This window comes from Diceros bicornis, chromosome 20 (genome assembly GCF_020826845.1).
Source record: "Diceros bicornis minor isolate mBicDic1 chromosome 20, mDicBic1.mat.cur, whole genome shotgun sequence".
Classification (NCBI taxonomy): Eukaryota; Metazoa; Chordata; class Mammalia; order Perissodactyla; family Rhinocerotidae; genus Diceros; species Diceros bicornis.
Window position 1 is genome coordinate 3,253,118 of NC_080759.1, and position 12,543 is coordinate 3,265,660.

The 12,543-nt window shown below is 46.9% G+C and overlaps 1 long non-coding RNA gene across 3 annotated transcripts; it reads right to left on the minus strand.

Annotated features, from left to right (window-relative positions):
- Nucleotides 1–1,048: 1,048 nt before the first annotated feature.
- Nucleotides 1,049–12,446, minus strand: LOC131418971 (uncharacterized). Of its 3 annotated transcripts, none has more exons than XR_009223114.1 (3): nt 12,243–12,446; nt 2,170–2,291; nt 1,049–1,214 (listed from the first exon to the last, which is right to left on the minus strand). It is a non-coding gene; the product is annotated as an uncharacterized LOC131418971 (long non-coding RNA). The 3 variants fall into 3 exon arrangements; XR_009223115.1 differs by lacking the exon at nt 12,243–12,446 and adding an exon at nt 10,633–11,319; XR_009223116.1 differs by lacking the exon at nt 12,243–12,446 and adding an exon at nt 9,048–9,101.
- Between the last annotated feature and the right edge of the window lie 97 nt (nt 12,447–12,543).

The following is a 12,543-nucleotide window of genomic DNA, read 5'->3' on the forward strand; positions in this document are numbered from 1 at the left end:
CAGCATGGCCGGAGAAGCGGTGCGTGCCCGGGATCTGAACCCGGGCTGCCAGCAGCAGAGTTCGTGCACCCAACCGCTAAGCCACGGGGCTGGCCCTCATCATCTTAAAACAAGGATTAATGGAGAGGAAAGTCTCAGGGTGTGTGTGCTCTGATGCACTGCTGTTGGGGTGTGGCCGCAGTGACCACTGTGCTCCCAGCAGTCCCCACAATGGCTGTCTCAGACGTTTGATCTCCTGGTGCAACCACAGCAGCTGTTGACAGACCTGGGCTCTTGTCGTGGTTCAGTGTCTTCCTTCAGATTTTGTGGCTCTGACCCTCCTCTGCTCGCCCCCTTCCTATTCCTATCTGCTGCGTTGATTGCTTTTAGTTGTTTCCTAGGAGCCACTGTGTGTAATTGTATTTCACAGTGTCTTTAGGGACACACCCTCACTACACGAGTCACTGTACAACAGCGACTTATCCTGGTGTAGCCCGTGTTCGTCCTCTCCAGTGGAGCTGTGAAGAACCCTGCTTACTCGGAGCTCCTCTCACTCTCATGCTGCTGGGGCTGTTATGAAGCTGGGCATCTCGTCTTTGGTCTCATCAACATTACTCTTTTCATCGATTATTCTGAAGTCGGAGACGACTTTGTTAATAATGTGGACACTGGCTGTCACAGGCACTTTTATGTATCTTCCCCAACAGCTCTGTGAAGTAGGCCTGTGATCCCCATTTTACAGGGGGGGGACACTGAGGCTCAGAGAGGTGGAGTAGCTTCCTTCACGCAGTTTCTTGGTACATTTTGAGTCTCCACCTGGAACTCCACCTCTCAGGTGTGTGCCCTTAGGTGGTGTTCCACTTTGTGCCTCTCTGCCAGCCTCCCCAAAGGCACACGCCCCATCCTGAGTCCATTGTCTGCTTGATGGCAGTCACCCTGCACAAACAGGCCCTGGGCGGGGAGTGGACTAGTGGGCCGTGGTCCTCCAGCTTACCCTGGGAAGGTACTAGGTTTCTTGCGAGAGCTGGAGCAGTGGAAGATACTGACTGTCACTCACCTGCAAGGTTTCTTATGTAGAAATACTCCACTGACTTTTTGCAGGTGTCGTGTCTTCTTTGTCTTCATTGCTCCTCTGGGCTTTCTCCTACAGTCCGTGCTGTGCAGTAACATACAGTACAGAGACTGGTGAACATAATACTGTTGTCCTGCACCAAATGGTCACATCATTCATTTTTCTAATTATGAAAGAAATACATATTGCAAAAAATGTCAAAGTACACAGATCTATATAAAGTGAAACCCACTCCTTTCATCCCCTTCCCTGAAAACTCACTCCCCTACTCAGAAGACACTACTGTTAACAGGGTGGGGTTTATTCTTCTGGAAATTTCCTATGAATTTATAAATACACATAAAGTTTTTTAACATAAATTACATAACTACATCGTTTTGCAATTTGTTGTTTCCCAAATCATATATCAAAGACGTCTCCCCTTATCAGTGCACATCATTCTAACTTACCATTTTAGATGTTTTAGAGGTATTCTAAAGAACAGGAAAACCATAATCTGTTTACTTCTTCTTTGACAGAAATGGGATTACATCCAGTTTCACTATTATACATAATGCTGCGGTAAGATCCTTGTATGGAATTAATTACACTGCTATTCAACTGCTCAATTTGCTTTGTTTCCTTTTAGTCAGAGACTATGACATAAGATTTTCATGGTAATTATAGGGAAATTAATTTTATCATTGAATAAATACATTTATGAGGAAACTGGACTTCAAGGTCATCCATCTCAATATTCTGGAGAAAAATCATGCAACTTAGAAGGTGTGCTCCATCACATTCTAACAAGTCATGTTAACAATTTAAAGTTGAATGTTTGAATAGCCTCTACTGTCTCTCTTCCAAAGATGGATGTCTTTTTCTTTTCTTGAAAACTTCTGACTCCAGGGCCTCTCAGTTTGGCTAGAGAGGATAAGATATTGGTGTTGTATCTGTTTCTCTTCAGCTGTAGGCTGCATCTTCTAAAGATCATAGAATTGAACATGGTCCAATCGATATATATGATTTGAGTCAAAAATTCAAAGTACGAACCTAAGAGAGGAATCTATAACTTGGGATCTTAATAAAAAATTTCCTTTGATATCGTTAAGTTTCTGTGATTACTAGTAAAAACTCACCTATGGGTGAAGAGATGTAGTTCTTCTGGCAATGTCTGGCTTGAACATCCATAGTTAAGCCTGCCACACCCGTAGGTAGATTAGACTTGATCTCTTGACGACCTCTACCCTTGGTGTTTGACCTGGGAAAAATAAGAATTTAAAAAAGCTGCTGTTATTAGCACTCAATGCTAGAAATACCCATTAAAGAGTGAGTTTGATTTGGTGAACCAAAGGGAGTATAAGCAGAACAAAGTCTTTAAAATCTCTAAAATTTCAAAAAATTCTAATTTTTTAAAATATAACTCTATTTTTGCCACAGTGCAAACTGTGTATATATGAATGAAATATCCCTCTGTCCATTTCTTAACTTGTTTCCATTGATTTGATGGATTTATCCTCTAATCCGGATTCCAAGTGTGAAAGAACATCTTGGTCCTTGAAAGAAAAGAAGCCATTGAAATTTGATTTTCTTTTAGCTCGGCATCCTACAGGTTTGAAGAATAAATTATCATGTAATGATACAATGATTCTGAAATCTAATTGTTAATTAGAGGGGTGTAAGGGATGATTGAATGGTGTTTCATCTCCATGGTCAGGGGTATTGTACACGTGGACGTGTAAACACAATTCAGGAAGCTGCTTCAGCCCTGTGACATCCCTGAGAAACACAGTGCAGGAGGATCTAGGCACACAGCCATCTGCCTCAATCTCCTGGGTTACATGTAGATCCAGGGGTCTTGAGAGTGGCTTCAGAGCAGCTAACTTTTATCTATTTCCCCCCTTCCTTCTCTCCAGCTTATCTCAAACAGTCTTGACTATCATATTTTAAAGTAAGACCAATTATTGTTGTTTACATGAGTTTCTTGTTCATTATTGCAGAGTAATATTCAGGCATACCATTAAATATCATTTAATTGACCTAATTAAATTTGTTGTACCTTATAATTGATTAGAACACTAAGTTTAGTTCAGAGTTTGATATTCACCAAATGTGTTAATCTGCTTACAACTACCATGTGTCTCACTCCTCTTAGATATGCATCTTTGGCCCATCGCAAGATTTTAATGAATGAAATCATCATAAATTAAGATAATGTACTGTCTTTTGGATGATAGGGAGGCAGATGGGTCCATTTTGGAAATATGCCCATCTGTCTTTGCTCCCCATGGGAAGTTTCTGGTCACTGGGTCTCCAGGTGGCTTGCACAAGCCCTAGGTCTGTAATAGTTTGGTTCCTCTCCTTCTACTTGGGGTAGAAATAAAAGAGATCAGAGAGACTTATTAAAGTTTTGGTTGCATGAAGTCTTCGATGAAGAATATCCATACATATTGTTCTGGATAGCTCTCTGTTCCTAAGAGTACTGGTTACATTAAGGGCTTGTCAGGAACCGTGAAAAGTATGATATTTTACCCCAGCTGCAAGGTAATGTCAGCCTACCATGGTCTTATAGATGCTGGCAAAAGAAACTAGACCCATGGGTCAGAGACAAAGGACTTAATGACACAGCAATAGCAGTGGCCAGAGTATCAGCATTTGCACTGGTTCACTGAATCCCACTTCCTACAAGGTGATACACAGTGGGCCAGGTGACATGCAGAGGGTTGCAAGAGCTCAGAGCTTAAGGAACTCAAATCTTTGATAATGGACAGGAAGTCTGCTGATCTTTGCCCCAGGGAGGGGTGTTATTTCTATTATATTGGGCAGTAAGCAAGCCTGCCCTTTGCTCCAGAGGAGGCCACTATTTCTATCTTCCAAGGCTGACAGCTCTACACACATCCTTGAAAAGATATCCTGGTTTCACTGGCTTTCAAAGATAAGCTTGACTGAGACTCGATCATCATTCAGTTCTTCTGTTTCCTTTATTGAGATTGTGCAAATATGCTCTTTTCTCTGTAAAGTTCACTAACTTTATTCATACATAAGGGATGCTTTTGGTTTTATTTATTAAGTTGAGATTTTCGTATTAGAGCAAATGATGAACTATCATGGGTTGGATCTGAAAGTATACTTTTCCAAGATAAATGTGAAAGAAGATCAGGACTCACAGAACTCTGCCACAAGGAGCTGATAGCAACTCAAATGATTTTAATTTGAATACTGTTTTGTACAACTTTCTTCCATCTTACTTCATCCTCTCTGCTTCCTGTAACTCCCATATGGGAATGGGGCAGTTTCAGGGATTCACGCAACTCATTTACAATATTCAAATCATTTTGTCTGTTGTGTTTTTATAATTGAGGTAAAGTTGACATACTACATTATATTAGTTTCAGAGGTACAACTTAATGATTCAATGTTTGAATATATGTCGAAATGATCAGCACAATAAGTCCAGTTAACGTCTGTCCCCATATAGTTACAAAATTTTCTCATGTGATGAGAACATGGCATATTTCAAGATGCAGAAGAATCAACGATGATGTCATACTTTTTCATATACAGCTTGATGAATTTGGACATAAGTATACACCCTTGAGACTGTCACCACCATCAAGGCCACAAACATATCCATCACTTCCCAAAGTTTTCTCTCACCCCCTTTATTACTATTATTCTGTGGTAAGATCTCTTAATATCTACTCTATTAGCAAATGTGATGTATGCAAGACAGTCTTGTTACCTGTAGGCACTATGCCGTAGCCTACATCTCCAGAACTTATTTATCTTGATAACTGAAATTTTGTATCCTTTGACCGTCAGATCCCAAATTCTCCATCCTCCCAGGCCCTGGCAACCACCATTCTAACCTCTGCTTGTATTAGTTTAACTATTTTAGATTCCACATATAAGTGAGTATTTGCCTTTCTCTGTCTGCCTTATTTCACTTAGCATAATGTCTTCCAGGTCCATCCATGTTGTCAAAAATGGCAGGAATTGCTTCTTTTTTCAAGGTCGACTAATATTCCATTTCTTTATCCTTTCATCCATCAGTGACATTTAGGTTACTTCAGTGTCTTGGCTATTGTGAATTAGCTGCAATGAACATTAGAGAGCAGGTATCTCGTTGAGACCCTGATTTCAATTCCGGTGGGTATATACTAGAAGTGGGATTGCTGGATCATATGTTAGTTTTCATTTTTGGAGGAAGCTCCATACTGTTTTCCATAATGGCTGTACTAGTTTACATTCCCACAAGGGTTTCTTTTCTCCACATCCTCACCAACATTTGCCACCTTTAGTTTTTTTGATAATCGCCATCTTAACAGGTGTGAAGTGATAGCTCATTGTGGTTTTGATTTGCATTCCCTGATTAGTGATGCCAAACACCTTTTCATACACCTATTGGCCACTTGTATGTCTTCTTTGGAAAAAGTCTATTCCGGTCCCTTGACCATTTTTTAATTAATTTTTCTTTTTGTTATTGACCCAACACAAAAAAAGAGAACAAAATTTTCAGGCATTATGAGTGCTTCCCAGTTGATGCAGATGGTTTTGTGTTTACAGTGGTACCAAAAGATCATGTTTCGTGCTTTTTCTTCAGCTTGTTATAAGACCAGCAGTAGCTGCGGCATGGCAGACAATCGGGATCTTCTGGGTTTGGAGGTTTACAACATAACTAAGTGGTAAGGAATTTTTCATTATTCCAAGGAAATTATTGAGATCATAGTCCATGGAATCCAAGATTGATAGGTGTAGGAGGAAATTAAGGTGAGGATCGGTGATCTGGCATTACTTCTTATCTTGAGGCACAGGTATCCACTGTATGAGAGTTTGAATAAAAGTATTAGAGATCAAGAATTTGTAGTGAGTGAATATGTTTTCTGAATTATTTACTTTGAACATAACCATTTGGATTATGTGAACATCTGGGATGTGGGAGTAAGTCGCTAACAAGGGCTGGTTGACAATGTCACTATTGATTTCACTTCTATGGACACCGAGTGGTCAATGGATTAAGCAAATGAGTAGTCAGAAAACACAGAAATGGTGGGATTTGGGATTTAGTAAGGACTGGGGACTGACTGTCCTGAGAGGGAGTGCCAGGACTTGTGCGGTTGAGAGTGACAAGGACAAGAAGAGAATAGACACACACTCAAACAAGGAGGGGTGTTAACAGGATGGAGGGGGAGATATGATCTGGAGTAACCTTGAGTTTTGACCTGGAGCTTTCTGTTCTTGATGCAAATCTGCCAGATGACATCCCAGGACACAGGTCAGATCTATCCCCAGAAGATAGAGGGAGGGTGGAAGTACAAAACAGCCAGGATAATTCTCCTAAAATGGCAGGCTTCCTTTATCATTTGACCCAATTTCATGATTTATTTTTGTAGGGTAAGAGGAAAAGAAGGATGATAGTCATGTCTTCACAGAGGAAGCAGCGTGACTTTGGGAACCAGTCCAAACCAAAGCCTGGTTTAAGCACCTCCATCCCTTTGAGGATGTCCAGTGACATAGTCAAGGGGCCGGTTACTAGAATCCCATCCCATTCTGGCAGTGACGGGTCTCTGGGAGGACACCTTGGACCAGCCCCACCAGGTCTGCTGGCCCGAGAGACCGCAAGGACTCCAGGCCTGCAGCAGTGCAGGACAACTGGTAAGTCCTTTCAATCTTGCCAAAGCGTTGCAAAAACTTGCACCTAGTCACACAGGTGAATCCCTGCCAGGTGTGCTCACAGGTGGTCTGCACTCCAGGTCCCATGCCCACTCCTGCCGGTCTTCAGATTTGACAGAGATGATTCCAGGAGCTGATCTGGGCATTCCACAGCTCCACTGCCAACAATTTCTGGTGACTGAGGAAGGTATCAGGAAGGAGGAAAGGGCAGTGAGGAGCACAGGAGAGAGACTGGTGGTAGCACTGATGGCGGACAGACTTGCTAGCGAGGCAGAGAAAGTGAGGGGCCAAGAAGGACGTCCTGACAGCAGATGAAATGGAGCAGGCACCTCAGTGAGGTCTCTTGGCAGCGTCCCTAATGTTTCCTTGCTTTGAGCTCTTGAAACTTTAAAACATACCAATACGTTTCTTTTATTGAACTCTGCTGTGTGACAGAAAATATAGACAGCGGTTTCTTTCTGAAGTGAGAGGCTGAGTTTCAGGTGAGGAGAGAAATATCTTCCTTTTTCATGCTGTTCTCTCATTTTCTTTTACTACGTACATTATTTATTTTTACTTTCAAGTCAGCAGCGAGTTATCACCGTCACGAGATGATTCAGTTTTTCCCCTGACAGTCACAGTAAAACGTACTAAAAGTGGATTATTCTTTTTGTGTAATATTCCAATAGATTCCAAAATATTGTTTCAAAAGCACTTTGATGTCTATGTACTCAAATTAGGTATGTACTTCTAAGTCTCCATTTTTATGTTCTTTGTTGCATGCTAATTCAGTGTTGCATCTAAGGAAATACCAGATTTCCCTCAGTTTTTTAGATCCATATGTGTTGGAAGTTTGATTCATGAAGATGGACATGGCAGTTGGGGGATCGTGCTATTATCAAAAGAGGCCTTTTCAGCATCAGTAATCTGACAAGAACCCACTGCTTGCTGGGATTTAATTGTCTATTTGAGGGATCAAGCTTTCACTTTTGGCATTTCTCTTTCTCTTAGGAGGGAAAGTACGGCCTTCCCAGTCTTTCCATTACCAAATCACTTTCCTGGGTGGCTGTGCCGTGTCAGGAAGGGCCTGGGATGCCGGGAACCAGAATTCATCCTCAGCTTCTGGCTGTCCTGAGAAGGCTTCCCTGGCAGAGTCCAGCCTGTGTGTCTGGGTGACACTTGCAGCCATCAGAAAGGAGGCGATAACACACAAGTGCCAAGCGATTCATCTGGCCCTTGTCTTACAGGGTGTTCCCAAGGGAAGATGTTCAAAATGCCACTTGGTAACCCTTTGAAAGCTGCTAGTCATTGGTCAGGTTCTTGGTGTGAGATCAGAGCAGTGTCTATTCACCACCAGATGGGGAGCATTTCAGTATTTTAATTGGTAAGGCTGTGTTCATGCACGACCATGGATCATCAGTTCCGCGGCATTCCCTGCTGGACCTCCCAACACCCCTGTCATGCCTCATTTTTCAAAGCTCCAAACAGGGTTCACACCCCATCAGGTGGTTGTAATGTAACCACAGCACAAGACTGGGGAAAAAAACACAGCCACCCAGGGGTGACACACTTTAATGTTTCGGGCCCAATTACCCCATTTGGACGAGTTCGGAACACCAACACTGAGTGTGTAAACTGGAGAATTGCCCAAGACCTTGGACCTCAGAAGGACACGAGCTCAGAATTCACCTTGGACAGCAAGGGACAATGTGGGGTCACTGACTGGCCAGGATTATGGTCCCTCATCCTGGCAAAGTAGAGCTCACTTGGGATCCATCAGGCCAAGTCAGAGAGGAGGCTGGGGGCCTTCTAGGGAAATTCTGTCCTAAAGGGAATTGCATAAGGAAGGCAGGGGTGCTGAAAATCCTAGTTCACAGGGAGCAGTCATGTTTATGTAACAAGACCCAGCTGTAGCCTTAAAAGCTGCATCACAAATCGTTCCTCCTGGATACAAATCAAGCAGGAAAAGGAATTCAGAGTCCTGGACAGGGATCCCAGCAGGATTCAAATCTAGGTCAGGGGTGAACTCGGAGCCCCTGGAGGGGTCTCAGGAGGGAAAGTCCTGCCTGCCTTTAGTCCATTTTCAAACGATCTTCCTCGGGCCTTGTCCTCTCCACGTGCACGTTTTGATTTTTTTACATTGGTTTCCCCACTTAGAGCTGATGCAATTCCAGAGATTCAACTAGAAAACTAAAAGTTCCCAAAATTTGGTCAAAAGAAGCCTCAGCAGCTGGGGCCTGGGTGTCCCAGAGGTCGCCATGCAATAAGGCCTGGGGCTGACCAGGGGGCCACGGAGACAGGCTCTCTGGACTGGCCAACGGGGAGAATCCAACCCTGCCCTCACCCAACTCCTGCCCGGCCTCACTCATTCTCGTTGAGGGGCTCCATGTCCTGGAACCAGACCCCAAATCACTCCTTGGGGTCTTGTTATAATTCTTTGCAGCGACCTGGAGCAGCAGGATCTCGCTTATGACTCGGTATTCCTGGGACCAGAGGGAAGGAGAGGATGCAGACAAGGCCTGGCAGGGGGATGCTGCAGGGGCCTTGTGGGGGGTGAGAACTGGGGCAGAGGACCAGTCCTGGGAACTCTCCTTCCCTCAAGTTCCATCCAGGCTTTACCTGTTCTCAGAATGGGAATAATCAGCCCCTCCTCCACGAATTTTTCCTTGATGCCATCCTCCCCTCAACCCACGCTCCAACTGGATGGGTCTCGACTTCTACCAAAATCTTCCACTCAATGTAAGATACAAGGGGTGGAGCCAGAAACTGTTCTGCCCAGAGGGTCTCTGATTTCCACCTCCTTCCCCTCCCCTGCAAGGAGTGCCACAGCTGCTCACCTCAGTCCTCTTCTCAAGGTTGATCTCATTCCCCTGGAAGGCAGACAGCCGGAGTCCATCAGACAGAATGCCATAGCCTGACTAGCCCCCTATGCCCACACCTTCTCATGTGGCACTACTGCCAGGTCCCCAGAAGGGGCGGGGCATGCAGAGAAAACAGGACTTGGACCTAGGACGGTCTCTGGGCTCCAGAGAAGGACATGGGGGTGAGGCTGAGGGACCTGACAGTCCTACCCTCTCTGATGACAGACTTGGAGGCTGAGGCCTCAGGCAGAGGGGACTGCTCAGCCACTTATGTGCTGCCTGACTTGGGGGTCCCAACTTCTCTCTCCCTCCACGGGCAGCATGGGAGGGACAGGCAGAGTCCAGCTCAGATAAAACCTCACGCAGCTGTGCCATCAGGCAGCTCTGAGCTTCCCCAGCCTGAGGAACGGGAATGGATGTCACAGGCGGAGCCTCTGTTCACTCATCCCTAAGATGGGCCTGATGCCCCAGCTCCCAGGGGCGGCTGTGAGGCTCTCATGAGAGGAGATGTGCCAAGTGCTGAGAGCTCAGGGCTCAGTTCGGGGGCTCCCGCATCCCAAGGCTCAGGATCCTGGTCCTTCCTGCCTGGTCCTCAGATTCATCCACTTCGAGATAATCACCCATCGCCAGGTGCAGCACCAGCAGATCACCGAGGAAAGTGCCAAGATAGGGGACAACACCCTGTGACATCGGGGTGAGGGTGGGATGAGCCCTTGCTCTCAAGTCGGCCCCCTGCAGACCCTCCCCTGAAAAGTCCACAGCCACAGCCTCCTGGCCCACCCCAGGGTTCCCACGGGGAGCAGCCTCGAACCCTTAGCAGCCTCCCCTCAATTCTTCCTCCCTTCACACCCCAAGAACACCACACTCCTCCTCCTCACCTCCCAGGGCCGGCTTCGGGCAAATCACAGGGTATGCGGTCCCTGGCCCTCCCCAAAACAAATCCATCCTACACCAGCTCTTCCAGGCCCCCCTCCTGGTCACTTCTACTGGGGGATTCAGACACTGTGGCACCAGGAGGAGGGGACCTCCTCTCTTGATTTGAGGCCTCCAGCTGGGAGCGCAGAGCCCCTCCCCCACAGGCACACTCACCTGCTGCTGCTGCTGCTTCTCCTGCACTCTCTGGGGGTTGCTCTCCGGGGGACAAACGTGGAGGGCCCCTCCTGCCAGAGTCGAGGACAGTGTCAGCGAGGCCATACTCCCCTCACCCCATTTCTCTCCAGCACCACTGTCCTCTGACCCTGAACATCTGACTCGAGTGAACTGGTACCAATGCCACTCCACCCTGCAAGGTCTTGTGATTCCAGAACAAGCCCAGCTCCAACTCTCACTCTGGGTGTGAGCTTGGGCTTTCGGCCTGGCCTCCTCGAGCCTGTTTCCTCATCTGGAAAGTGTGAGAACTCCAGCTACCTCGCAGGTTCTCCTGAGGACTCACTGTCGCATGACTGTCATCATTGTTCTGGTCCTCACCCCTCCAGGTGGAGCAGGCAGAAAGGTCCCACATTCCTTTCCTCCCTCTTACCTCATTACCACCCTGTGAGGCCTGCACCACACAATCACCACACAATCACCATACCTCCATTTCCCTGATGGGGAGACAGAGGCCCAAACAGGGGCAGTGAGTTGCTGAGGGGCCAACAGAGGAGAGGCCGCTTGCCCCTCTCAGCCAGAGGCCCTGTTCCAACATCCTCGCCTAACCCCCAGCCCCACCACTGACAACAGTCCTGTCCCCTGAGCTCTCAAAGCTTGGCCCTGGGCCGAGCTGTGGATGGAGAGGATGGGGTGTCTTGGGAGTCTACTTGTTGAGTGGCTCCTTGTCCCATTCCCGTGGAGTGTCTCTCCCCCGTGCTGGACAGAGGCAATGCCAAACCCTTCTCCTCCCCAAAGAACCACTCAGGATATTCGCCTGCACTGAACTCTTTCTTTATCCACTCAGGAACTGGACCCACAAGGTGCCACCTCTGATCAACAGGGAAGGGGATGACAGGACGCTTTGCTTCCCCATTTACATGAAGCTCCTAACGTCCTTTCAGCAGGATCCACTAAGAATCCATCAGTTGCCTAGTCGCTACTCATAAGCCACCTAGGGCCTATATCATGGCCAACCAGGCACTCAGGTGAGACTCCTGTTGTTGACTCGAGTGACTGCTCTAGGGGTCCAGTGGGGAGTCCCACAATGCACACACATCTGTCTCTGGTCCAGCTGTTCAGATCCAAGGATGAGCAGCCTGTTTGTCCACCTGGGCCAGGGGAATCCCTTGCTGTGCCCGTCCCTGGGGTAGGCAGTGTGCCCTCCCCTTGGAGACATGGTGAAGATAGAAGAGCAGCAGGGGCCTGGCTTCCTGAGGACAGGTTTAGGTTGAGGGATAAACCCACCCAACCTCCCAACAGCCTGGAAGAAGCTACATCCAGCAGGATGGACGTGCATGTAAGCCAGAGACCTGCTGATGGCGCCAGCTCGGCAACTCGTCCTGGAACAGCCCAGCCAACACCACTGTGTCCCATGACCAAGGCCTCCTGCCCAAAAATGGCACCCCACCTGCCCATGGGCAGAAAAGATCCCTCTGCTTGTTAACCTGGACAAGATAGACGGGAACGTTTCAGAGAAAGTTCAAGTGAGAAATTATCAAAACCACAGCTTGCTCAGTCCCCCTCCCCCCGTGGCCCCTCCTCTCTTTCCAGACCCCCAGCCTCCACTCTACCTTGGTCATCAGTTCTCTGTTCAAGGACTCGTCTTGGCTATAGCGCTCCTTAAATATTTCAGAGCTCTCCCTGAGGGGAGGGGAAAGAGGGAAGGATAAATTTAGGGATAATGTGAGGGGTCTAAGTGCAAATCCTTTTCTTTGACAACCTGAGAGATTCAAACTGCCTGGAGGAGTGCTCTCACTGGGCTCCTCTGAGGGCTAAGGTCTCGTGGGATTGGGAGGGGGCTCTCCTGTTGGTCACTGGGGTCTCCATTCGCCTGCTATACAGAGCAGCTCTCTTTTGACCACTTTGATTTTC